The following is a 27,931-nucleotide window of genomic DNA, read 5'->3' on the forward strand; positions in this document are numbered from 1 at the left end:
GTCCCTGTAGATCCCTCCCCGAATCCCCAGCACAGACAGTGCTGGCAGGATACATCCCAAGCAGTCAGTATGGACTGTGGATGGGGGGAGGTGGGGTTAATCACCATTGACCCACAATCCTTCTGAGCTGGACAAAAGGATGCAGAAATCACTGGTGGAGTCCCTGGGGGCTTGGTTGCTAAGCAGAAATACACAGCAAGAAGGCGTGGGCAAAGACAGCTCTCAAGATTTGAGACAAAGGGGTGTGGGAAACAGAGGGGGAGGAAAAGAGACAAAGACAGGAAAAGAGTAAAGAGGAGGGAGAGGAAGGAGGAGACTAGAGTGGGAAAAGAATGATGGGGAAGAAAAAGACAAGACCAAAAGGAAACAGAGAGGAAGAGAGGGTCAGAGAGGAAAAGGGAAAAGGAGATAGGGAGACAGATGGAGAATAAGGGAAGAAATGGATGAAAAAGAAAGAAGAGGAGAGAGATGACTGAGAGGAAAGGGAAAGGGAGGCTAAAAGACAGGAGAGGTTAAAAGAGATAACGAAATTTTTTAAAGGGAAAGAATGAGAGAGGGATGGAGGGGGGAAGAGGGAAAAGAGAAGTAAAAAAAGGTGAGAGAAAAAATAGAAGAGCTGGCAACAGAAAAAAGGATGAGGGGGAGAGAGGAGAGGAGAGCCTCTATGTATGTATATACATTTCTCTCCCCTTCCTCCTTCTCTCTCCCACTTCTTATATTAAGTGTCTGGACTCCAAGAGGAGCCCTAGAGCAGAGGAGCCCCAAAGCCCTCTGCAATCTGGAGACAGGGCATGGGTGATGCTGCAAACACTTCATGGTTTGCTGCTTCTCCTGTGCAGACCCCCAAACAGCCATAGCCAGCCCAGGACAGTGAAGAAGCAGCCAGCACTAGTCAAGTGGTCACTGCCTCTGGGCAGCTGAAAATATACAGGCAGTTGTGATGTTCCTTTAACTGGAATAAGCCCACAGTGCCTGGGGCCAGCCAGGTCAGTGAAAGGTACATCAATCACATGGTACAGGATGATGTGATCTGGAAGAGATGAGACTGTCTCCATAGCAATGACCTTAAAGGGCTGTAGCAAGTGGAAAGCACTTTATGAATGAAGGCTAGATTAGCATCCAAAGCTGCCAAGGGTTGAAGATCTCAAACTATGGCTAGGTCTCCTGTAGATGAGCAGAATTGGACCCAAAGAAGATACAATGAAACCTGAAAAAACTCATTGAGTTCCCAAGTTGCCCTCATGGAGATGTCCACTATGACAATGAGGCAACCAGTGGCCAAGGCTGCAATCTTCAGGGGATATTCTCAAGGGGCCAGACCCAGCATTATCTCCCCAAAGTCTGGCTCCATCGATCTATCAGGCCAATGATATAAGGAAGTGAGTGGTTGGGAAAGACCTCAGCTCCTCACTTCTTAATGGTGTGGGTCGGAGGAAGGGGGGAATTTTCTCTCCTCCCCACCACTGGCCATGGATCAAGCTATCTAGCAAGTCACCCAGAAAGACTTACTCCATCTAGCAACTGGAGAGCCAGTTGGAGAGAGTTCAAGGAATTCTGAAGGAAGCATATGGACAAGGATGCAGAGAGGCAGTCACCAGACACTGGAAAGTAGCTCCAAGGAAGGAGGGTTCTGACAGCAAGGAAGGGAACCAGATATGGCCACAAGAGAGAGGGCCATCCCTGGAACTTTGGAGAGGACTTCCTTAGCAACTCAGCTGAGATACCCACTGAACAGAGGAGCTGATCTTAGAAGGGAGGGCCAGCGGATTCCACCTGGAGAGAAAGGACTTGTGTTCCTGTCTCCCATATTTGCAGTCATTTTAGCAGTTTCTGTTCTCTCTTTCCAGGGATGTTCTGGGGGAGAATGTGCCTCAGGTTTATTATACAAATACTCTTGGAATTTCTTGCTGTGCCATTTTAGGAGATGCCTCTGTTTAGAGAAAATTGTTATCTACTAGCTCAGCGGTACCAAACCCAAGTGTCTTTGCAGGTTGCACATTGACTCAGAAAATCACACATTAACATTATCTACATTCTATTGTACTTTTCTTTATTTTGTTAAATGTTTCCCAATTACGTTTGAACCTGGTCCTGACCTCACTTCAAAATGTTGCTTCCCCCATAGCACCCATGGGCTTTGTGTTTGACAGCTCTCTCTCTCTCTACTAGCTTACTGTTAAGGAAATGTAAAAATGAGGACTCAGAACCCACAGTCATGGAAGGCTCACTCACTTGAGGCTGAAACAGCATTTTCCCCCTTGTGACACAACCTACATATGTGAGTACATGCTAGGAGACTAATTCAGAGGTGCTACCACACTCCCACTGTGGTTGCCTTGTGATCTTGAGCACAGGGAAGACCAAAGGGCTATGATACAACATGATGACCCTGGATCACAAGGTCCATAATAGCTAGGTCTCTAATTTCAATTCTCAGCCTTCTCCTGGGCATGAGGGTTCCTGTTGAAGAAACCCTGGCAATGAGAAGCCTCATGGCCTGAGGCTTCTTAAGCAAAGAGGTCACAGTCCCACAGTCCTTCAGGATGAGACAGTTCTCCAGGATTCCACCATATACATGCTTCATTGGCCTCCACAATGACCTGACGGTTGTGCTGGGTCTCCACAGTCTTTGCCTCCTACTCCGATTGTCTCATTCCTCTCATGCCTAGAGCAGTTGTTATTTAGGGTTTTATAGCCAGAACACTGGGTTTTGGCCCCTCATCACAGTTGCACAGGGAAGGCTCACAGAGAAGGCCGTGACAAAGGAGATACATCAGAATGAAGAAACTGAGTCAAAGAAGAATTATTACTGGCGAGACCAATCCAGCACAGAGAGAAGAAAACAGGTAGTTTGAGTGAGGCAAACATCACCCTTGGGTGTGCCTGATTAAAGTCAGCATGGAAAATCAGAAGGGTCAGGGACTGGGAGGCTCGCATGAATCCCACCTTAACCATTCATTCACTCACTGGGTGAACTTGAGACCTCTTTTCCCCTCTCTGATCCTCAGTTTTCTCCTCTAAAAATTAGTTTTAATCCAATGGTCCTTTCAGGCCAGCTAGCCCATTTCCTTATTAAATTTGAAATCTGTTTCTATTTCCAGAAAACAAGAGGCAAAGTAAAAGCTGTTATCAGTTTCTTTTTGCCCTAAATCCATGTTTAACAGAATATCCCACAGTCTCCTGTGCTTCTAAGATCCTAACCACTGCAGAGGAGAGCGTGAGCCACTAGAACTGTCCTGAGAGGAAATGATGCTCTTTCAGAGGCAGCTCATTTCCTTCTCACCAGAGGGGAAAATCTCCAAGTACTGGCAGGTGTATTTGAGTGACTCTCATTTAGGTATAAATTAAACCAGGTGCTCACTGAGGTCCCTTCCTGCTGTGACATTCTGTGAGGGACAGACACTTCCTAAGAGAATAAAGAGAACAGGGGGAAATAACTAGAGCAAAGGAACTGAGACTGGCCAATGCAAAAAGAGATGTTTAAGCAGAGCCCGTGGATAATGGGTATAAAGCCAAAGAGACAGGAGGTAATGTAGTTCTGTGGTAAGAACAACCTGGCTCTCAAATCAGAGGTTCTAATTCTGCCACTAAGGCTTACTATCACTTTGATGTTGGGCATAATACCACCCTTTGTGCAGTCTAAGCTGCATCTCACCCCATAAACAAGTATACCATCTCCCATCTCCATTCCTTTGCCCAGGCTCTCCTTGACACCAGGAATGCCATCCCTCCACATAGAATCTGTAGCTTCCTTCAAGGTATGTCCTTACCTGTTTATATCTTGTGTCTCTCAGTCAAAGGAAAGGCAACAAGGATGGGAAAGGGGTGATTTTCATTTTGTCTCAGCATCTCCAAAATCAAGTGTAACAGTAGAGTAAAAACCACCCATCCCATTTTATTCTTGATACCTTCTCCAGATGACAACTCATTGCAATGGATCAAAAAAAACCTTGGACTTGGCTGGAGTCTTTGAAAGCTATTGGATTTGGTGAAATGACACCACATAAGAGCTCTGTTCCAATTGGCTGCAGGATTTCATTGATTTCATCATGCCCCCAAGAACCTGTATGAAATCATCTGGTTAGCTAGAATGGGAAGAAAATACAGAAATGGGAGTGTTTGTTGTCTGCTTAAAACTGATTAACTCAATGATTCTCAGCTGATCATCTTGGTGCTGTGGAGCACACCAGTGGGGGGGGGGGGGTTCAAGCTTATAGCCTTAGAAAAAGTCACTTCTGACCCCTCAGGAGAACCCCTAGAATCCTGAAGCCAGATTGACCCATCAATGAGAATGGGAGTTGGATTAAAGATCCTCCTTGCTTCTATGAGCTCACTAGCACATAAGTAGGCTTCTGAGACATATGTGTTAGATGGAATTGGATATGATATATTTAAAGACTCCTGTAATGAAATTGGCAAATGGGGCTGGGAGAAGGGAATTTGTATTTTGATTCGATCAGTCAAGGATTTAGACTTCCCTTTAGGTCAATCAGCAACCAGGGAATTGATCCCACAGGCCCTGCCCCTCTGGGTGGGGCCAGGCTAATTGAGGAATTGTAATTGGTTCCTGGGGAGTGATGTAAGAGAGCTAGTGGGTGGAGTAGCTAGTGAGGATTTATAAGATGGGACCCAGCAGGAAGCTGGTGGCGATTATGTTCTGCAGCTGAGATCTGGAAACAGACACTGAGTTGTTAGGCTCTGTTATTAGGCTAGGAAAGTCTTCACCTCCTTTCTATATTTCTCTCTTATTTTCTTTTTCTTACCAATAAATCTAGCTATTAACAGTCTTATAACTTAAAGGCTAATTACAATTTTTGGTGACCGCCCATTTTAAACATTACAGGGCTAAGTCTGATGGGTTCTTAACTTATCCTCTCTGCTTACAAAGTTTGTCTAGTCAACCGAGGAGAGAAAGAGAGATTCCTTAGGACAGGAACTGCTTCTCTCTCCAGGAATAATGGCTTTTGTTAGCATATGAATTGGGGAGGTGGTCTGGTGTAAGGACTCCCTGGGAAATGGAGAGGGGGGAGGAAGGGGGTAGCAACCAACACATGCCCCAAAAAGTGTCTGCTGAAACCTCCTGCACCTCCATGGCATGCCTTGTGCCTCTGAAGCAGGGGCCAGGCTGAGATGTCATCCTCAGAAGGCACAAATGCAGTGTCCTCAATCTAGGTGAGCTGTCTTTCTTTCTCATCCTCCTTTGTCATGAGCTCCTGCCTCATTTCCTGGAATCCTGAGATGTATGTAGCCTTCTGGCCCTCCCTCTGACAGCATTTGTGGGCCCCAGACTGGGGGGCTCTTTCTCTCCCATGCAGCCTCCCAAATGTGAGGAGACCAGCCAAATGTGTAGGAAGATTAAAGGCTTCCAACCCATTGACTAACATCTCATTCTCCTCTAGCTGGCATGAATGACTCTGGCCTTGGCCATAGCACTGGACAGCCAGTATCCATGCCCTCCCTGCCATGGGCTATGTGTTAAGACTTGCAACATTCAGAGCATTATAGACTCAGAGCTAGAAAGGACCTGGGAAATCCAACCCCTCCTTCTTAGAGCTGGATGCATGGGCAGAGAGAAGGAAAAGGACTCCCGCAGGGGCACTCTCCTCCCTCTCTCCACATTCTCCTCTCATCACCCTTCCCTCTGCCTAGCAACCCAATGGGAGCACTTCTTCTATCCCCTGTTTGGGCGGTCAGCACTCCATCTCTAAAAAGGTTCACTATCACTGCAGTAGGAGCTCTATTAAGATAGTCAACTCTGGTTGAGTCTCTTAACTTTCAGGCCACCAGTAAAGCAAAGGCAAGAGAATTTGTATTCCCTACAAATAGCACTGTGCAAATATCTAATGCTGCTGACTTGAGTCCCTACTAGTATACTTCCCGCCCCCAAGACAATCAGTTGAGAATCATTTAATCAATCAGTTTTAAGTAGCTTTTTTGGAAGTATTTACTAAGGTGGTACCAAAACAAGTTGGCACAAAATATTTCCTCTCTCAAATGCTCTTCATACAAGTCCAGGGGAAAGTGGCTCTAGACACTTAGAGGACACAAACAGCTAAGTCACAGTTCTGATCAATGAAAGTTCTTTTCTCCCATTCTTGAGATGCTAGAGAACATCCCCTTAAGTGTGGTGTTGTCTCTTTGCTAAGCTCCTTGGAAAGCCAAGAATTCAGTGTGTCCTTGGCTCTTGATGATATAAACCAATGATGGCAAACATATGGAAAGGGTGCCAAAAATGGAACATAGAGCATTCTCTGTGGGCACTTGGCCACCCTCCACACCCTAGAGTTTGTTACTAGAAGGACAGAAGAACTTGGGTAGAGATGTTCCCCTTCCCTTCTCCACCATGCCTGAGGATATTTTTGCACATCCCCACCCCTCTGCCCAGCAGCCCAATGGGAATGCACAGGGGGTAAGGTAGGTGGGTCACAGGAGACATAGCAGGAGGGAAGCAGAGAACTTGAATCATTCCTCTCCCCCTCTCTATACTCACTGAGGACATTCTTCACTTCATCCACCCCTCCATCCAGCAGCCCAATGAGAGCATTTCTTCCCTCCTTTGTGTGGGGTAAGGAGGGGGTGGTGGGACATGGCACTCCATTTTTAAAAGGTTCACCACCACTGATATAGACAATGCTTCAGCCAGCTAATGCAGGGATACCATTTAAAACTCTGATGGAAATATAGGAAATCCAACATCCTCACAGACCTTTCAAAACTGGAAGGTCCATCTGTTTCTAAGTGAGTGGGAAGAAGGGGAAGAAGATCTCTCTGAGTCCCAAAGTTCAGACCTGTGTCCCATCTCCTACCTTCTCCCAGGCAGTTTCTCCTCAGCTATATTCTGGAAAGCCACATTCTTCCATTTCTGTATTTTCTTTCCAATTTACTGGAGAAATGAATGAAGCATTTATTAGGCACCTATGTATATGCAAGCCCTGTGTTAAGTACCCGATATACAGATAAAGCAGTAAGATAGTCCCACTTCTCTAAGAGCTCAAATTCCGAATGGAGAGAAAAAAACACATGGAAGGTTTTAGCTACAAGTCAAGTGTCAAGGGAAGTTTTTCCAACTAGAAATTAGGTGTAATTTGAAAGGGCCCACTGGCTTCCAGATCCAAATCTCACCTCAGACTCTTACAAGAGTAAGTCACAGAAACTCCCTGAGCCTCGGTTTCCCCATCTATAAAATAAAGGAAATACTAGTATCTCTTTCCCAGGGTGGTTCTAAGAGTGAGTTAAAGTAGGGAATATTTGGCAAGCCTTGGCTTTATAAAAGGGCTATTATCAGCATTAGCATCATCATCAACCCACACAACTAAAATCCAGAAAAGAGAAAACGTTTCTGAAAAAAGATGGCTCAGGAAAATGCCTTTCTCCTCCTCCTTCCTACCTCTCTCCCTCCCTCCCTCCTTCCTTCCCTCCCTCCCTTTCTCCCTCAGAAGCCCACAAGTTTAACTGAAGAAGCAAGTCTCTGAATGATTAAACAAGAAGCACCTCCAGATTGGTTTCTCATTCACTTCTCTCCCCACCCCCACCATCTTTTCTCCCCCATCCAGCTTTGTTCACATCCTCCCTCAGACTAGGAATGAAAACCCCTTGAGGCTGGGGGAGGGGAATTTTCTGCTGCCATAGCAATGGTCACCATAGCAACAGCTAATTAATTGTATGCTGATGAAGTGGAAGGGAAGGGGAAAGAATATCCGCAGGAGGGAGATGATTCTTGGGAAAGTCAAAATGGATGGAAATGATGGATAGTCCATTCAGCAAAGACCTAGAGACCTATGTGGGGGGGGGGGGGCGGTCAGAAATGCAAATGACCTGGTCCTGCCAGACAGAGACTCAGGGGCACAGGCGCCAGGCCTCTGGGGGAGGGGAATGGAGGAAGAGAACAGTTCCCCATGCTGCCATCTGCTCGCTTCTTAACTAATTATTTTAGCTAACTAAGTTCTAAGCTCTGTGATTTCCATCTGCTAAGGGTCTTCCATGGTATCTGCACACTGTAGATTTGGCACCGGAGGCAAAGCCCAGAGGACAGTGCCCCAGGTGAGGATGCCTGGCTATCCACAAAGAGACCCTCTGCCCTCCCCAAATGGGGAATCCCAGCAAATGATAGATCCCTGCTTCTGCAAAGATGACTTCCCTCCCAATCACACAGAGCTTGAATTTGTATAGCTTTCGAAGCATGATCCCATTGCATCCACAACAGCCCTCTAAAGTGCACACTGCAGACAACATTGCTCTCATTTTATGGATGAGAAAACTGAGAGCTTAAGGGAGCTGCCTACTGCCACAGGCAGGATCAAACATCAGGACTTCCTGACTCCAAGTCTGATCTTTCTTCCATTCAGTCCCTATTGCCTCTGTTACCAGGAAAGTGCTGTTGTAAACTGCCCCTGTCTCTCCCAACATCTCCACTTTGTTAGTACGTGTTTAAAGTGTTTGCTGCATGAATGAATGGACGGATGAATGAATGAATGAATGAATGGCCCTTTGCCAATGAACAGCTCCCTCCTCTTGCTTCTTGCTGCCTGCCATAAATCAACTAGATGAAATACCAGCCAGAGGAAAGGAAAGGAAAGCCCACACAGGGCAGAAGAGTCCATGTATTCTCATTGTTTGTTTGGTCAGATGCTGAACATGCTCCTCATTGGATTTTCTGCTCCAAATCACCCATTACTAGCCATGGCTTCCAAAAGAAAAAGATGGGGTAAGGAGGGCAAGGATCAATGACCTGCTAACGGTCCTGGGGACCATCTGGCCTCATTCTGCCTCCATCCCACACAGCAGTGCCTGTTGGGCCATATGCTTTCTTTCATGGCTATATTTGTTGTATAAGAGTGGGCCAAAAAGTGACCCCCAGCTTAGGAAACCTTCAAGGTTCCCCTGATTAGAGGTGGATCTCTGTATGTCTACTGTGGACCTCTGAATGGGCAAGAGTGGCATTGAGCCCCACTAGCATCAAAATGATGCTTGAGATTAAGCAGACAAGGATGGGAAAGAATAATTAAAAGACCCTCCCCAATTTGTAAACCCAAGGTCTGAACCAGATTAAATTGTTTTCCAATTCAAGAAGCATTTGTTGAGAAGCTGCTCCATGTAAAGTATTGTGTCAGGGATAGAGAGTTGACAAACAACCTAGAATCTGACCCTTCTGGCATCTTGAATTCTCCGTGGGAGTGAGCATCACCTGTACATAGGTAAGTAGAATAAGAGATTGGATAAGAACAAAGGAAAGGACCAGGTGATGGAGGAAAGTCGGAGCAATCAGGGAAGTTTTCCTTGAGGAGATGGCACCTGAATGAAACTGTGAAGGAAAAGAAATATTTCAAAAGGGAGAGAAATGAAGAGGGAATACAGATATGTGAGATGGTCTCCGCCAGAGGACAGAAGGAAGGAGAGAGGGCAGAATGAAAACAGGGAACAAGTGTAGTTTAAACAAATCCCTCATTTCACTCTTCTTATGATGGGATTGAGTTAAACCCTAATAATCTCTTAAATTCTTTCTTACCAGGGGTTTGATGGCAGATGACAACATACTTGGGGGGAGGGGAATGAAGATGGTACACTTAAAATTTTTTTTTCTTTAATTACATGAAAAAAAAACAATTCTCAAACTTCATTTTTAAAATTTAATTTTATTGATTAAGAAAAATTTTCCATGGTTACATGATTCATATTCTTTCCCTCCCCTCCTCCTACCCCCTCCTCATAGCCAACATGCAATTCCATTGTGTTTTATATGTGTCACTGATCAAGACATATTTCCATATTATTGATATTTGCACAAGGGTGATCATTAAAGAGCCTAGATGAGCAAACTTTTGAGCTTGGTATGTCAAGATTCACCAAAAAAAAATAAGCATAACTTGGGTGATGTGTCACTTCAAGGAAAAAAAAACATAATTTTGGGACATTTATAGTTTAAATAACAAAAATGTATAATTGTAATATATAACTGTAATAAACCAAAAACTAATTCTTTAACTTACCTGCTTAGTGACTTCTTTGTTCATCTGTCAGTCAGGTTTTTTTTTGTTGGTCTTGATATTGTTTAACTTGTGTGGGGTGCCGGGAAATAAAATAAATGAGGGGGAGGGGGAATTCTTTAACTAACCTGCTTATTAGTGACTTTTTTGTTGCTGACTTTCACTGGTTAAATCTTTAATTGAAGGTTGGTATTTTGTACACTTCAAGCCCAAGCAAGCACTACTAACTTCATCTGTCAATCTGTTTCTTTTGTTGGTTTTGATATTATTTAACACTGAGAATAACGTCTCACAAAGTACATAGAGGAGAAAATTGTGAGTAAAGCCATTGCTATATTTTTCAGAGTGTTAAAAGTGTCTGGTAATTGGTTCCAGGTGCTCCAAATTTCCTGTTCATAGTGGCACTCCTCTTGATTCTCCAAATAGCACCTTTCCAGATCCTCAAGCTTTGACCTCAAGTTGACAAACATCTGAGCCCAGATGCTGTCTTGAAATTCTGCAAGTTGCATCTCCAAATCATCAATTTGCATCCACTGGAAACCATTTTATTCCAAACTACTGTAGACTACTACATCAGAATACTTAATTATTTTCATGATCTGTTCTAGGCTTCTAAATTAATTAAATCTATCCCTGAACTGGTCAAATAATGAGTCTAAAGGGTTCCATTTCATTGTTACTCAAGGAAAACTTATAAGTTTTAGTTTCTACATCTCACTTGAAAATTTTAAGTTTACTTTCAAAAACTTTTATGTATCCAAACATAATGTCAATACTTTTTCCAAACCTTGTAACTTTAAGTTCAGTTCATTAATATGAACAGAGAGAGAACAACAGGGTATTGACCCACTTATCATCATTGAGCTGAGGAAAGTGTCCCAGATCTTTATCCTCAAGAAATACCTTAATTTCTTCAAAGCATTCCACAAAGCTCTTAAGAACTTTTCCTTGGCACAGACATCTTACATTATTGTACATCAGCAGTCCACTGTAGGCGGAATCAACGTCCAGTAAAAGTGCAGAAAATTCTCACTTGTGAAGGGGCAAGAAGCAATTAAATTAACTATTTTTGTAGGTGACATTAAGTCATTTAAGTCGGTGAATCCTGCCTTGGCACATAAAGCCTCCTGATGGATAATACAATAAAAAGGCACAATTGGATGTCCAATAGCTTCTGTGTGTGAATCTTTAAAATTCTCAGACCCTACTTCATAAGATTTGGTTAAGACCATTCCCCATTTTAAACAATGAAGGAACTTAGATCAGGAATGTGAGACCTCTACTCCACCCCGACTTAAGCATGCTTTAGGGGAAGAAACTCCTTACTGAACAATGAAAAATACTTAAACCCATACTTATAGTAAGGCAAAAGTTCTTAAGCTGTGCCTATTTTTAGATCTAATACAAAAGGGTGCTAAGTACCTATAAAGGCCAGGCAACTTGTGAATTTACAAGGAGCAAAGAGGTGAGAACTTACTCAAAGGTTTTTTCAGGTGTGAACTTAATCAAAAGTTTAAGTCTACTTAGATTTGAATTAAGAATGGTCTGTCCTTTGGAAAACATCTACTGTGATTGGTAGATGTGAGAACTTAGGGGAGGTGACATAGGAGAAAATTCCCTTTAAAAGGAGATGAAAAGCTGAGAGAGGGGACTGTCTCAGAAGAACTCTCTCTGGAGATTCAGCTGGGAAAAGCTGAATTGGAGGAGGCAGCTGGCGTCTCTCTGAACACTAGAATCTTGCTTGGACAAATCTTGTGGTGAGTGGATAAAAGACTGACTGATCTCTCTCTTAGGGTTTTCAGCCTAGGCTGGCTCATGCTGGCCTAGGCTGGTCTAACCCTTTTTTCTCATTATTTTCCTTTTCTCTCTCTTTCATTAATTCCTCATTTGTATTCATTAAAATCTCTATAACACCCAGCTGATTTGGGTATATTTAATATTTGGGAATTTTTCCCTGGTGACCACTTTATATTTGATTTAAAACAAGACACTGTCTTGAAACCATATTTTCTGTGGTCACAATTTAAGCCAACCACTCTTTTATCTGTTACAGTTTGTGATTCCCACTATTTTAATCATTACATGTGCTTATTAATAGCTTTCATTTCTTTAACTGAAAATTGCCTATTCATGTCCCTTGCCCATTTATCAATTGGAGAATGGCTTGATTTTTTTGTACAATTGACTGAGAAGAAGTATTATAGAAAAAAATGGCAGATCATTTTGTGTTCTATGTACTGAAACAGTAGTAAGAGTCTTTTAGGAAAGGGCAGGGTTAATAAGCAGAAATAGGGGTTAATAAGGATGCACAATAGTAATAGTGGTGAAATGGAGCTGCAAGATGGCATTCCTTATGTAAATTAAAATGGCTGCTGCTATTTCTAATGGTGGGAAATGGCACCCATAGCACAGGCTCTCACCTCTCCCTCACTTATCAATTAGAAATCCACAGCACCCCAGAACAGTAGATTGAATGATGATTGCTGTGGTTATATGGTTGCTGGTAATGGCAATCACAGGGTCCCCAGAGATGAGTCCCCCACAGCGTTCTGCTGGCCTACTCCATTGGCCGGAAGTGAGGTCAAAATCCCCCAACAGCCTAACCAGAAGCCCCAGAACTAGACATCTGTGCTGTAGTTCTGTTGTTTTGGCCTACAGACCTCCGACACAGAGTGTCTACACTACACTATAGCAAATATTTTATCCTCATCTACTGCACCTGGCCATGCAGGAGAAGATAATGAAATGTCCTTCCCAGCATGCAGCCCCATGCTTCTTTCGCATGTCATCAAAAATGGCTACATGTGTGTCATAGGTTCACTATCATGGGTTTAGAGTCTAGGTCCCCAATCATATCCCCCTTGACCCATGTGTTCAAGCAGTTGTTTTTCTTCTGTGTTTCTGCTCCCACAGTTCTTCCTCTGGATGTGGATAGTGTTCTTTCTCATAAGTCCCTCTGAATTGTTCTGGATCATTGCATTGCTACTAACAGAGAAGTCCATTACATTGGATTGTACCACAGTGTATCATCAGTCTCTGCATACAATGGTTCTGCTCCTTTCACTCTTCCTCAATTCCTAGAGGTTGTTCCATCAAATTTAATTTAAAAAAAAGGTTGAGTCCAATTCTTCCCCCTTCCTTCCTGCCCTCTCCTTCCCCAAGATAGCAAGCAAACTAATATAGATTCTACATTCACAATAATGTAAAACATTTTTCTATATTAGTCATTTTGTTGAACAAGAAAAAATGAAGAAAGAAAGTGAGATACACATCTGTCTGTATGCTGCCTCTATCAGTCCTTTCTCTGGAGGAAAATGACATTGTTCATCAGGAGTCCTAGGGGATTGTCTTGGATCACTGTACTGCTAAGAATAGCAAAGTCATTCCCAATTGTTTATGGAACAATGCTACTGTTACTCTGTACAATGTTCTCCCAGTTCTGATCACTTCACTTCACATTCATGAAGGTTTTTTCTAAAGTCATCCTTTTCAGAAGATGGCACACTTTAAATTTTTTATTTTATTTATTTATTAACATTACTTTTTTATTTGGTCAATTTCAAACATTATTCCTTGGTTACAAAAATCATTTTCTATTCCTCCCTCCCTTCCCCCCACCCCTCCCATAGCCAACGCGCAATTCCACATGTGTCTTTGATCAGATACACTTTAAAATTTAACCAGCATTAATAACATTTTTCTCCATTGCTTTCTTAAGGGGAGACATTTGAGGAAACTCGGTGAGCCTCAGCTCAGAGCTGCATGCAGAACAAAACTGTCCAGAAACTCTTGGTAGTTGGGGGGTGGGGTACAGATCCAACCCTATCCTCTATGACTCCCCTATCCCCTAATCACTCTATCAGTACTAGATCTTCATGCAATCCCCAAGAGAAGTAGATCCTGTAGTTCAATTGTTACCCCAAATTTAAATATATAGCATATGAGTGAATCAAAGATAGCCCTAGATTTTCTGACTTATTGTTGGAGAGAAGAGAAATTGGGAGGAGGAATCTCAACAGAGGTAAGGATTGTGTAGGAAACATAAATAGATTCACAGCATTCATCTCCAGTTGGCAATGCCTTGCATTGCCGGGTTCCTCTGGGCTATAAGTCCAGGGACTTTTAGATTCCACATTGACACTTTCCAGGCTAATTTCTCATCAAGCACTTTACTTAATATTCTAGTCAAATAGGCTGCTTTATGTTGCCAGTTCATAATAATTCATCTTCCTACCTCCATGACTTTGCACATGTCTGGAATACTTTCTCCTCATATCTGCCTCCAGGAATCTCTAACTTCCTTCAAGGCTCCACTCAAGAACTACCTCGTAGAACTTTCCCGATTCCCTCTAGTCCCCAGTGTTCCCTGCCCCAAATTATAAGGTCAGGCATTGGGCCTGTAATTTGACTTGTCTCTATATCCTGGGTGTCTGGCATAGTCAGTGCTAGATAAAAAAAGCTTTGAATTGAATCAGGAAGCAGGTTTGTGTATTATTACCTTCCCAATAATAATAGTTAGCATTTGCAAAGTGCTTTAAGGGTTTTGAAGCTCTTTACCAGTATCACCTCATTTCCTATATTATCTTTGTATTTACCTGTCACGTTAAAATGAGGTTTCTTTGAAAGGAAAAAGCTACTGTGAGCTCCTGTTGTGGGATGTTTGCCCCTCTCTTGGAAGAAAATAATGTACAAGATTTGGGGCCAACTGCCAACTCCCCCTGAAGGGGACCAATGTGTCTTTGAATAATCCTTCCTCCTCTCTGGGTCTGCTTCCTCCCTTGTTTAATAAGGAGATTGGCACCTCCTGCCAGAGGGACAGTGAGCTACTAGTGCAGAAAGAGAAGGTAAATGTACAGATTTGATAGGCTTCATTATGATTATTTGTTACAAAGATCATGCTTTTCTTTTTTCACTTTGGGGATACTGGTGGAGAGAGAACAAGGAAGCTAGTGATAGTGTTGCCACACAAAAAAAGAAAAAGAAAAGAGAAAACATCATTGGAGGATTTTAAAAAACACACAAAAAGAGCAGAGGAAATTCTGAAGAAAAAAAGCACAGTCAAGCAGGATAGCTTTGAAAGCAATATACTGAATTTCTTATATGCTTTTAAAAATAGTGCTCTATATGCAATAGAGATTTATAGTCTCCTATAGAATCCTCTGTTTGGGATTTGAAATTTTGAGTTTCTAATGGTATTGAGTGTAGAATTTAAAATATTTTTTAACCTGAATTTTGGGGGGAAATAAATAAATGAAGTGAATGTTGGGGTGAATGATATCTGGGATCCTTTCCAGATCTAGACCCTGTGACTCAATAAAGGTAAACCAAAAGTCAAGAATTGAGAGAATTCTAGATAATCTAAATACCCAATCAACATATCCAAAAAAACTTATCTCTTGTCTGGGACTGGGGTTTAGCTTTGCTTTTACTTTTATTTCAACTTGAAGAAAGATATTTTCTTATTTTTTTTTTTTTTAGCAGAGAGGCTCTGGGCTATCATCACTCACATTGTTGTCCCCTTGTTAAGAGACTGTAGTTAACTTAAACCAATCTGGGAGTGAGATCAATCGCTGTCCAGGGTCCTGATGTGTATTGAGAATATTTAAGTAGCTCAAGTAATTCATTAGTAAATAGTACATTAGTAATCTACTACAGGAGGAAAGCTAGGTAGCACAGTGGCTAGAATGCCAGACCTGGAATCAGGAAAATTCATCTTCCTGAATTCAACTATCTAACCTCATGCACTTTTTCACTTAAGGGTAAGTCACTTCACCCTTTTTGCCTCAATTTCCTCATTTGTAAAATGAACCAGAGAACAAAATTCCAAACCATTCCAGTTCCTTTGCCAAGAAAACCCCCAAAATGGTCATGAAGAGTTGGACATGAATGAAAACAACTGAACAACAACAATCTACTACAGGACTGGCTTCACTTGGGAACTACATGATAACCTAGTATTGGCAGAAATTAATAGAGGATTGGCAAGAATCTGTACCCCTTCCTCCCCCAACCACCACGTATTTCTGGGCAGCTTTGTTCTGTATGCAGTTCTGAGCTGGGGCTCACTAAGTTTCCTCAGATACCTGTCCTCTCTCACCTTCTGTATTTGCAAACATCATTCATCTTATTCCACGATTTTTCTGTCATCATTTGATTTCCCTAATCCAGTTTTGAGAGATTTGTAGCCACTCTTTGCACCATTACCACCATTTTCCCTTAATAAAATTACTTATCTTACCAGTACCAGCATAGCCATTTCTGGGCCTCTAGCATAATTAGTCACTGAAGAGTTAGAATGGTTTGGTTTTCTAATTTTCAGTACAATCTTCCTTTCCAGGACCAGGTGGAATGTAGACAGATTAAAAGTACATCAATATTTTAGTGTCATTTAAGAAACATGATTGCTTATCAGGATTCCCTCCCTTGATGAAACCAAAATTTCTAGGGACTTCTCTATGATTGTGGATTTACTAACAAGTCTGCAGAGGCTCACAGTATTAGAGTTGTAAGGGACTCCAGAGATAATTACCTCCTTCAACAAATAGAGAAACTGAGTCTCAAAGATGAAAGTCATTTACCCAAGGTCACACAGTATTGAAATAACAGAAAACAAATTTGACTGAGTTCCTCTGACACCAAATTTGGGACTCTTCACATCACAAGCAGAAGTCATAGAACATCATTTTGAAGGTGGATAGCAAAAGGAGTGCCCAAACTTAGCATTCTGGGAACATGATCCCTCTTTAGCTCCACTTCTGAGAATTACAAACTTCCTTTAAAGCTCCTTAGTTTGGGGCATATTGACTTTAAAATATCTACTGGAATTCAGTTTGAGATGAGTGAAAGGCAGTTGGAGATAAATTATGGAGGTTAGCAGACTGGTTTAGGAATGCTATGAGGTGGAATGTCACATAAAATTAATCACTAATGCAATCACAATGAATATTATTGGAGCTGTGGAGATTCTCTGGGGAGAATCTAGTGCCTAGTGAGCTGATTCAATTCACACCCTGATTAAGTGTCCTCTGTGAACATAGCATCCTAACACAACAATTAGCCCTGGGCTCAGACACCCATCTCTGAAAACCCTGAGACAAGTTCTAAAACCTTTATGGGCCTAAGTTACTTTGTCTCTAAAATGGGGACCAGATTCAAGCATCCAACAGGTTTTTATTATGTTTCCTCCAGCAAAAAGTGCAATGTCACTTACCCAACATGAGAACATTTCTGACTCCAAACTCATCTGTAATTTATGATCATAAAGGATTGGCTGGGCATCCTGGGCACTCATTGCTCTTTCCTTGCCTTGACAACATTCTCCCCAAGATCTCACGAGATCCCTCTGCCCAGAGAACCCAGAGGTCTTAGCACAGGGCCTGCTCAATTTCCTTTAGTGTCCACATCTAAGAGGCTATTCCATGAGAATGTCCTGTGCAGAAGAAGCTGAACTGAATAGCCTTTGGAGAACTGTGACCTAGAAGCCTTGTCCTATCCTCAGAGTATTTTCTTCCTAACTCAGAGAAGGCCAAGGCAGGAAAGATGTTAATATACCTCCCACCCTTCTGGGTCAATTTTACTCAAGATTGATTTCTCTCCTCACATCCCCTTAGGCTCCATCTCTTGAAGTCTTTGGAAGCGAAGCCAGTTGACTGACTGATATCCTCAGATAACATGTACTTGAGGCCCTCCATTATCATGATTGCCTCTCTCTGGACACTTTTCAGCTGCTGAATGTCCTTAAAACCATGGTGCCCAGAACTAAACTGAACAATCTACATCTAAGTAGAGAAGAGTGGGATGATCACTTCCCTATTCCTGGAAGTCTTGCATGCCTTTCCTAGAACAGCCTGAGACTAAATTAGCCTTTGGGGGAGCTTTCTTGTTCTTTAACCTATTTACTACTATCAACCTTGAGTGGAAGAGAAGCTAGTATCCTCCTTTGGAAGACTGGAAGAAACTACTGCCTCCATATTCCCACAGCTATCCTTCCCTGCCTCTCTGATTAGCCTAAATAGTAACTGAGTCAGCAAAAGTAATCCTAGGTTTATACACCAGAAAAGAAAATCATTTGTTAAGGTTTAAAGGTTTACTATTTGTGAGGAATAAGCATCCAAGTGTCCTAGCACACATGAGGTAATTAATGAGAAGGAGATTCTCTGTAATTGTGCCCCTTCATTTGGAGACTTGCCCTGGTGTCACTGATTCCATATTACCAGTTCATGGTGTGCAGGAGGACTAATAACCCTGGAGAGAATATATAAGAGCCAATGATATTATTTTGTCATAAATAAAAACCACTTCCCCCAACACAAAAAAGAAATCATTTAAAGGATTCTGTTCTAAGCAAACCCATATCTAACACTTTTAGAAAAGAGCTGATTACCCAGGGCATTAAGAGGTTAATCAGTGAAAACACAGAATTCCCAGAGAAATGTTTCCTGAATTAAACTAACTGAATGGAATGAAAAGCAATGAAGTGCCCTGTATATGCTGCTCATCCCCCAGCTTTTGCTCAGCAATATAATGCAATCCTAATGAAATTTGTTCCCTGATATTTTCCAATTATTCCCTAAAGTAGATTCTCAAGCATCATTATGAAAATAGTCAAGCAGAGCTTAGCCATTGCAAGTCTGCAAATGCTTCTGTTGACATTTTCATTTAGGGTCTTGCTTCCTGGTGTGGATTAGAAGATGACCATTTTCAGGGTGCCTCTTCCATCCTTTCTACTTAGATAGCCACCACTCTAGTCCCAGCCCTTGTCCCTTCTCACCAAGACTATTAAATTACTTCCCAACTGACCTTCCTTCTTGCTTCCATCCTCCCACAATCCTTCCCTCACACATGTGCCAAATGTGTCTTCTTCATGTGCTCTTTTGACCCCATCCCACCCCTGTTCACAAACCTTTGATGGTTCCCTACTATCTGCCAAATGAAGTCTAAACTCCTTACCTAGGCATTCCAAAGCTCTCTCTCCTCTGGATTCAGTTTATCTTGTCAATCCTATCTCCCATGTGCTTTGCATCCAGTCAGAGTGGACCAGTGGCTATTCCCTCCACTTACTCTCTTGATTTCTCTCCTTCAATTTGTTCAGTCCTGGAACCTTCTCCCTCAAATTGATACTTTCAAGACCCAGTCCAGCTGCCAACTCTTCTATGATGGCCTCCATCATCCCTTTACCAGGGATTACTATCCCTTCTTTGAATAACCCTAAACCTTTGCAACTGGCAGCAACCTTTCAGAGGTGTTGTATCTTCATTTATTGGCTTCCTCCTTAGTGAAGATAGGGACATGCAAGGATGCAGACGTCCCCCATAGCACCCTGAGGGAAAGAAAGCAATATAGGTCAAGTAAGCCAAATCCCCTTCTCCAACATCTTGAACACCATCTCCACTCAGAACCTGATAGAGACTGTCCAGGGCCCTGAACCCAAGAGCCTTGGTAATAGTAATGCTTCCAGTCCAGTACCCTCAGGGGCTATGATCACAATTACTGAAGGCCCAAAAAAGAAAGCTGTTTTCACCACAATACTTGGACCTGTCAAATGATTCAACATCAGAAATTAATATGCTTTTAATTCTTGTAGATGGTATGAAAGAACTGGCAGGACCATATACTTTTCTGCTGTGTCCCACCCTAAGAACCAGGAGACCTTTTCATCTGATTTGCAACTGGAACCTTCCCTCAGTGTCATCTTGCCATTAAAATGGGAACTCCTAAAGAGCCTGGATGGACTGGCTTTGCCATGTACATCCCCAGCACTTGCCACAAGACTTTGAACATAGTAAGTGGTTAATAAATGCTTTCTTTATTCATTGGTTGATTGAGATAACTCATAGGCACATTAAATAAGTTTTTCTGAGGACCCTTTACCTTAGCTAGGCCAAAGGCATGAGTACCACTATCTTCATTTTCACTGGGTTTGAGGTGCTCTATGGTTAAAGAATTCAAATGGTAGAGAGAGTGGCATGTCAGAGGGCAACCAGTCCAAAGCCTTCATTTTGAATAATAATACTTTGTATTTCTCTATCCCTTTAATATTTACAAAGCATTTTTCATAAACTATCTCATTTGATCCTCACAACTTTGTGAAGTAGGTGTTATTATCCCCATTTTATACATGAAGAAACTGAGGCTGAGAGAGGTTTAATGACTTGCCCAGGATCATACAGCTAGTAACTGTATGAGACAGGATTCAAATTCAGGTCTTCTTAACTCTGAATTCTAGCACTCTAGCTGCCTACTTCACAGAAGAGAAAATAAAGGCACCCCAAAAAGGAAGAGGGACTTATCCAAGGTCTCTAAGGCAGTAAGGTATAGAGGCTAGAATCTGACTGAGATGTTGTGACTACAAACTTCCCCTCTATCCCATGCTGCCTTATAGGCACTGAGTACATGGTAGCCACAACCAATCCCAACTCAAGAAATCCCACAGATGGGCAGCCACAGTCCCCATACTCATGCTGACAGAAGGAGCTCACCTGAGCAGGTCAGTCACCCCTGGAACCTCCAGTTCCAGTAGCAACAGAAGAGGAGCAATACAGGTAGCAAGGACTTAGCCTGGGAGCAAAGATCTGGAAGAATGGGACATCCAGGTGAACTCTTCCCAATACCCAATGCCCAGTGCTCATGGGAATAGACTATGAGTAGGGTGTTAGATCTGAATTTAGGATACTCTTAGTTCAAATTTAGCCTCAGACACTTTGTAACTATGTGATATCCTCCAGAAGCTCCTGGTTTTGGATAAGAATTATAGTGACTGTATCAAGCCCCAAATACTCCCAGAGTCACCTCAATGAGATCTACAGTCATTCAAAACAATTCACACAAGAAAACCAAAGTGGATGCTTTTTGCCTATTGTCCAGAAAGAGTCTCCAAGGTAAATTGAAAGCTCCTTGAGGGCAAGGATTGTTTTCACCTTGTACTTTGTATCCTCAGAACCTACTTCATAATTGCTTTTTAATTGATAAAATGGATGGATGGATGGATCAAACAACACCACACATATATGATGTGCTTTGTAAATCTAAAAGCACTCACTGGACCTTGAGTCAGGAGACATGAGTTGAAATTCAGCTTCACATACTTATTAGCTAATGTGAACCTGGACAGGTCATTTAGCCTCTGTCTGCCTCAAGAGAAAGGGGAATACTCATTTATATAACACCTACTATGTGCCATGAACTATGTTAAGCTCTTTTTCCCCTAAAATTATCTCATTTGATCCTCATGACAACCTGGGGGTAAGGATGAGTTTCCTCAGTTTCAAAATGGGGATAATATGATTAGTGTGAGGATTAAATGAGAGAATATTTATAAGCACTTTGCAAACTTTGAAAAACTATTTAAATGTTGGCTCTTGGAGGACCTGCAGTCCCAGATCTCAAACTATACTATAAAGCAGATGTCATCAAAACAATTTGGTAGTAGCTGAGAGACAGAAAGGATCAGTGGAATAGATTTGGGGTAAATAACCTCAGCAAGACAGTCTATGATAAGCCCAAATATCCCAGTTTTGGGGACAAAAACCCACTATTTGATAAAAACTGCTCAGAAAATTGGAAGACAGTATAGGAGAGATTAGGTTTGGATCAAGATCTCACACCCTACACCAAGATAAACTCAGAATGGGTGAATGACCTGAACATAAAGAAGGAAACTATAAGCAAATTAGGCGAACGCAGAATAGTATACTTGTCAGATCTTTGGGAAAGGAAAGACTTTAAAACCAAGCAAGAGGTAGAAAAAAATCACAAAATATAAAATCAGTAATTTTGATTACATCAAATTAAAAAAGTTTTGTACAAACAAAACAAATGCATCCAAAATTAGAAGGGAAGCAACAAATTGAGAAACAATCTTCATTACAAAAACCTCTGACAAAGGTTTAATTACTCAGATTTATAAAGAGCTAAATCAATTGTACAAAAAATCAAGCCATTCTCCAATTGATAAATGGGCAAGGGACATGAATAGGCAATTTTCAGTCAAAGAAATCAAAACTACTAATAAGCACATGAAAAAAGTATTCTCAATCTCTTATAATCAGAGAAATGCAAATCAAAACAACTCTGAGGTACCACCTCATACCCAGCAGACTGGCTAACATGACAGCAAAGGAAAGTATTGAATGTGGGAGGGGATGTGGCAAAGTCAGGACATTAATGCATTGCTGGTGGAGTTGTGAATTGATCCAACCATTCTGGAGGGCAATTTGGAACTATGCCCAAAGGGCGATAAAAGACTGTCTTCCCTTTGACCCAGCCATAGCACTGCTCGGTTTGTACTCTAAAGAGATAATAAGGAAAAAGACATGTACAAGAATATTCATAGCTGCGCTCTTTGTGGTAGCAAAAAATTGGAAAATGAGGGGATGCCCTTCAATTGGGGAATGGCTGAACAAACTGTGGAATATGTTGGTGATGGAATACTATTATGCTCAAAGGAAAAATAAAGTAGAAGAATTCCATGGGTGCTGGAACAACTTCCAGGAATTGATGCAGAGTGAAAGGAGTAGAACCAGGAGAACATTTGATACACTGTGGTACAGTTGAATGTCTTGGACTTCTCCATTAGTGGCAATGCAGTGACCCTGAACAACTTGGAGGAATCTATGAGAAAAACCACTATCCACATTCAAAGGAAACACTGTGGGAGTAAAAACTCCAAAGGAAAACAACTGTTTGAATACACGGATCAAAGGGATATGGTTGGGGATGTAGACTCTAAATGAACATCCTAGTGCAAACATCAACAACATGGAAATAGGTTCTGATCAAGGACACAAGTAATGCCCAATGAAATTTTGCATTGGCTGTGGGATGGGTGGGTGAAGGGGAGGGAGGGAAATAATGTGATTATTGTAACTGAGGAATAGTGTTCTAAATTGACTAAATAAACTAATTCAAATGGGAAAAAAAATAAATGTTGGCTCTTATTATTATTATTATTAAATAATGAAAGCTATGGATAAATGAATGGATGAACTCAGTTTAACAGGAAATGTAAGAAAAAGAGTCGGTTAGAGTATATTTGGGAAACTATTCAATATTTTCTCCATGAAAAAGACACAAAAAATCTCCATCCATCCCTCTCTAGATGGGCAGTGACTTGATAGGTATTTGCTTCAATATCCAATAGGAATTTGTACCCCATTTTACTACAGAGTTTACTATTCATCAGTATAGATAAATTCATCCATATAAAAGACGTAAGAAACATGTACAGAGATTTTTCATGCATGTTTTCACCTCAGGACAGTTTTGACAGAACAAACCATCTTTAGAGCAAGGGAGAGACTCATTATCTTTGTGTTGGTGCAGGCTTCTTCAGTGGAGTCCATAAGCCCAACAACAGGATGATTGGGGGGGGGGGTTGAGAGAAAAACTCCCAGCCATACTCATCATGTCAAAGTCAAACACCTGAAAATATATCCACTAATGAAGCCTTCTTCCTGAGGTCATTAAACCTCTATTCCATTAGACCAGAGGAGGCATTGTTTCTTCATGACTTCCCAGGGAATCAAAAGGAAGCAAACAGCTGTAACTCATGTCACCCATCTCATTGTACCAAGTGTTAATTAAGTAAAAGCTCCAATTAAGTTTCTGGAGGATTAATTACTTAATTCAAGTTACAAATCAAAAGCCATTAGTGGTGCTCCCATTAAGCTGTCCTAGGTTCACAGCACTACACAGCTCTTAATTAGTGCCTGAATTTCTGTTGGAGTATTTTGTCCTCCTATTAGTTTCATGGGTAGGATTCCCTGTATATCTTTCTGTTCTTTTTAATTCTTCCCAAATGGTGGCAAGAACTTTGGACTTGGACTCAGGAGAGACCTAAACTGAAATCCTGATTCTGGGACCTTGGGTAAACACTTAATGACTCTGAGTCCCAGTTTCCTTATCTCTAGAATGGGGATAATTATACTTCCATCCATTTCACAGGACTATTGTGAGGAAAGCACAAAGTGAACCTTAAAGAGTTTTTTAAAATGTTAGTTCTCATTCTTATTAGTATTTGGTAACAACTATTTGGTAGCAACAGGAAGTCTTTGCTTTGTTCTTTCATAGGTTCATTTGCCTAAAGATTTCAAAGCAAGGGAGGCTAGACTCCCATTTAGATCTATCAGGAAAGCCCTCTCCTTGAGATTTTCTCAATTTCCAAACCTTTTCCAAAGTAGCTCTGAGACATTTCATTCAGCACTATGGTCAGCAGTCACAGAGAAGCCAGTCACTCTCCCAGTTCAGCACCTAGGCATTGGAAAGCACCCATTATAGCAATAACATATTTATTCTTAATTTTTAAAATTAACATTTATTGTTAATCAACAACAATTTATCAAGCACTGTGTGCCAGGCACTCTCCTAGACACTCAGGCTATAATTAAATAATCTTATGCCCTCAAGGAGCTTACATTCTATCAAGGAAAACAATACATATACAGGGTGCTGGCTCAGTGAGCACTGAACATTAGGGATTGGGGAGAGTTCACCTGAATGTCCCATTATTCAACTCTCTGTTCCTGGGCTAAGTCCTTAGCAGCTTAACTATCCCTCTGCTGTTGCTGCTGGGACTCTAAGGTTCCAGGGGTAGCTGACTGACCTGCTCAGAGGGAGCCCTCTCTGGGCATGAGTGTGGGGACTGTGGCTGCCCATCTGTGGGATTTCTTGGGGTTGGAATTGGTTGTGCCTATTAGGCAGCATAGGATAGATGAGATATTTGTAGCCACAGCATATCAGTTAGAATCTAGCCTCTGTACCTTACTGCCTTAGTGACCTTGGATAAGTCTCCTTTCCTTTCTGGGCCACCTTGTTTTCTGTATAAAGGGATCCCTTTTCCATCAGTAGCTTCCTTTAGGTGCAAGCCTGGTAATGGAATCTCAAGTTCAAAGGGCATGAGCATCCTACTTGTGTTATTTGCATAAAACCATTTTACAGCTCCAACAACAATTCACTAGTGCATTTATCATTCTACATTCTAATTATCTATCTCTAACACTGAGTATTGCCATTTTGGTCATTTTTGCCAATTTGAAGGACATGAGATAAAACCTCAACACTGTCTTGACTTGCATTGTTCTTAATATATATGATTTTGAGCAACCTTTCATGTGATTGTGATTACTTTGCTCTTCTTTCAAAAACTGTTCATATCATTTGACAGTCATACCTATTAGGAAATTGACATCATTCCTACCTCTAATAGGATCTGTTTTTCATTTTGTCTTTGTATCCTCAGGGTATAGCACAATGGTGCCTTGCACAAAGTGTCCAAAAAGATATTTAATAAATCCTTGTTAAATTGAAAGGTAAACTACAACATTACAATAATAAGGAAAAAATCCTGTAAGCTATAAGAAGAAATACGAAAATTGCCTAGCAAAGAACATAATAAAGATAACAGAAGACTTCTGAAGAGTATAAGGAATGCAAGGAATAATGGAAAGTTATAAACAATAGCATACACATTGAGCGCAATTATGGGGAGAGGAGATCTAGACCTGTGGTTTCATCAGTTTAAGCAAACCCAGAGATGGAAACCCCCTGCAATGCTGCCTACTGGTTGGCAACTGTTCTGTAATTTCTAGTGTAAAAGATTTTCCAGGGACACTGAGAGGGCAAACATCTTACCAGGGTCACACAGCCAGTATGTGCCAGAGATGGGACTCAAAATCAAGGTGTCTTGATTCAAAGGCTAACTTTCTAGCTGTTATGCTACACTGCCTCTCAATTATGATTGTATGATATAGACCACCCTGGCCCTTAATGCTTGAAGACTAGGGATGTTAGATTTTGTCATTTCCCCCAGGGTTTTCTGGAATACCTATAAGGGAATTAGAGGATCTCTAGTCTCTCTACCAATAGCTCTAGCCTCTACCAATGGTATTCTCCCAATGGCAAGAAGTTCTTCAGTTCAATCAAACAATTAAATAGTCACATTGGCTTTTACACAGAAATATTTTCTTCAAAAGGTATAATCAAAATATACAAATTCATTATCCCAATACATGGGAGCCATAATTCTCCTTTCCTCTTGCACCATCTTGATCTCTGGGGAGGAGAAAGAGATTAAGTTCATAGTTTAGCTCAATTCCCATACAGTGCAGTCCTGGTTTCAATTCCAAAATTCCCCTCAAGCTTGAGTCTTGGGCACCTGGCTTCTCAGGCCTCCATGTCAGACTGCCTCACTACACCATCTGGCCCAAATTCCAATCTCCAAGGCTGCCATGGTTCAGACTCCTGGGTCATGGGGATCCTCCAGTACCTGAAACTGAAAAGGGCCAACAATACTGAGCAAAAGCAAATATTCTCAGGCCCGTTTCTTGGAGCCAAAGGAAAAGAGAGGGAACAGGGGAAGGAAAGTACCATTCATTGCTTCCCCACTGAGCCCAGTAGCTAGAAGTCACCAAAAATTAATCAACAGATAGTGGAAGAAAAGAGTAGCTAGTAAAGATCAACCAGCTCAGTCTCACCAATCTTGAAGAGTCCTGCAGTCAATCAAAGGTTGGGGTCTTCTTGACAAAGATACTGGAGGGGTTTGCCATTTCCTTCTCCAGTGCATTTTACAGATGAGGGGAAACTAAGGCAAACTGGGTTAAATGACTTTTTCAGGCTCTCACAACTAGTAAGTATCTGAGGCTGGATTTAAAGTCAGGGTGATGAGTCTGCCAGACTCCAGACCTGGAGCTCTCCACTGCACCATCCGGAGGCCCCATCTGGGGTTGTCTAGTCGATTCTCATCATTTGTGGCAGCTATGTCCTATAAGGTGACTATAAACACTGAATTAGCCGATACTGACCCATCTCTCCTAAGGGAAAGCCAGGGTTAGCTGCTTGCAAGACTCTGGTCACACCATTTCCGGAGCAACCCTTCATTCCGATTGGAGGATTTGTTCTTCCTTCTTCTGAATGTGCTGAACGCACTGCCTACAGTGCTGTCACTCGTGCCTGAATGACGCTTCTCTCATCCAAGGATTCTCTCCGGGGGACACATCCCAGACTTCTTGGGCCTGGGAGCGACAAAGAGCCCCAGCCCTGTGCTTGGGGAAATCACCACCAAAGGCACCAAAACGTGGGAGGGAAATCGTGCCAAACAGATAGCCCAAAGAACTCTTTCCATGTGAGAGGATCCCCTTGATCTCCCTCCGCTGGAAGGGAATGGGCTCTCTGGGTAACTCCGACATTTCAGTTGTCCGCTCACGTCCACGAGGGACGTGGAAAGTCAGGAGCAACGAAGATGGATGGCGGCGGGTGGAGTAACAGCTTCATTCGAGTGAACTGAAGAATTTGCTGAAGCAGATTCCACCAGCATCAGCCGGATAAACGGATGTATATATATATATATATATATATATATATATATATATATATATATATATATATATATATATATATATATATATATATATATATATATATATATATATATATATATATACACGTCTCCAAAGTCTCAGTGCAGTTCCGCTGTTCAAGCTTTCAATGCGCGGGGAGTTTTCGGGCTCCCTGTGTCTGCATAAAATGTAATAGAGTAGTAATAAACCAGTCTCTGTTCATGTCCCTTGTGGTCCTGTTCCTGTCCGCTCCGCTGCTGCTGCTGCTTTTTAACCCTTCCCTTCTGTCTTAGGATCACTTCGAAGACAGAAGAGCAGCAAGGGCGGGCAGGGCAAGCCCTTCTAGGAACCTTTCAGAATGTTGTACTGATTCTCCTCCCCCTCCACAGCTGGGACCACCCGCTAACCCACCACCCGGCCCTTGGGGCAGAAACCTTGCCGTGTAATAAATAGCGATGGCCGGCCCAGCGAACAAATCCTCAGGTGACCAGGACTGAGAAGGCCCATCTCATTCACTCTGCTAGGCGGCCGAAGCTACAGTAGCTCAGCATCGGTCTCTCAAAGGCGCTGCTGTTTCCTGCTTGGTTCAGAGTTCTGAGGGCTTTTCAAGCCACTTCT

At 41.9% G+C, this 27,931-nt stretch overlaps 1 long non-coding RNA gene across 1 annotated transcript; it reads right to left on the minus strand.

Annotated features, from left to right (window-relative positions):
- Window positions 1-24,278: 24,278 nt before the first annotated feature.
- On the minus strand, window positions 24,279-27,297 carry LOC103097842 (uncharacterized). The gene is made up of 2 exons (XR_468342.2): window positions 26,453-27,297; window positions 24,279-26,250 (listed from the first exon to the last, which is right to left on the minus strand). It is a non-coding gene; the product is annotated as an uncharacterized LOC103097842 (long non-coding RNA).
- Between the last annotated feature and the right edge of the window lie 634 nt (window positions 27,298-27,931).

This window comes from Monodelphis domestica, chromosome 6 (assembly GCF_027887165.1).
Source record: "Monodelphis domestica isolate mMonDom1 chromosome 6, mMonDom1.pri, whole genome shotgun sequence".
NCBI classification, from domain to species: domain Eukaryota; kingdom Metazoa; phylum Chordata; class Mammalia; order Didelphimorphia; family Didelphidae; genus Monodelphis; species Monodelphis domestica.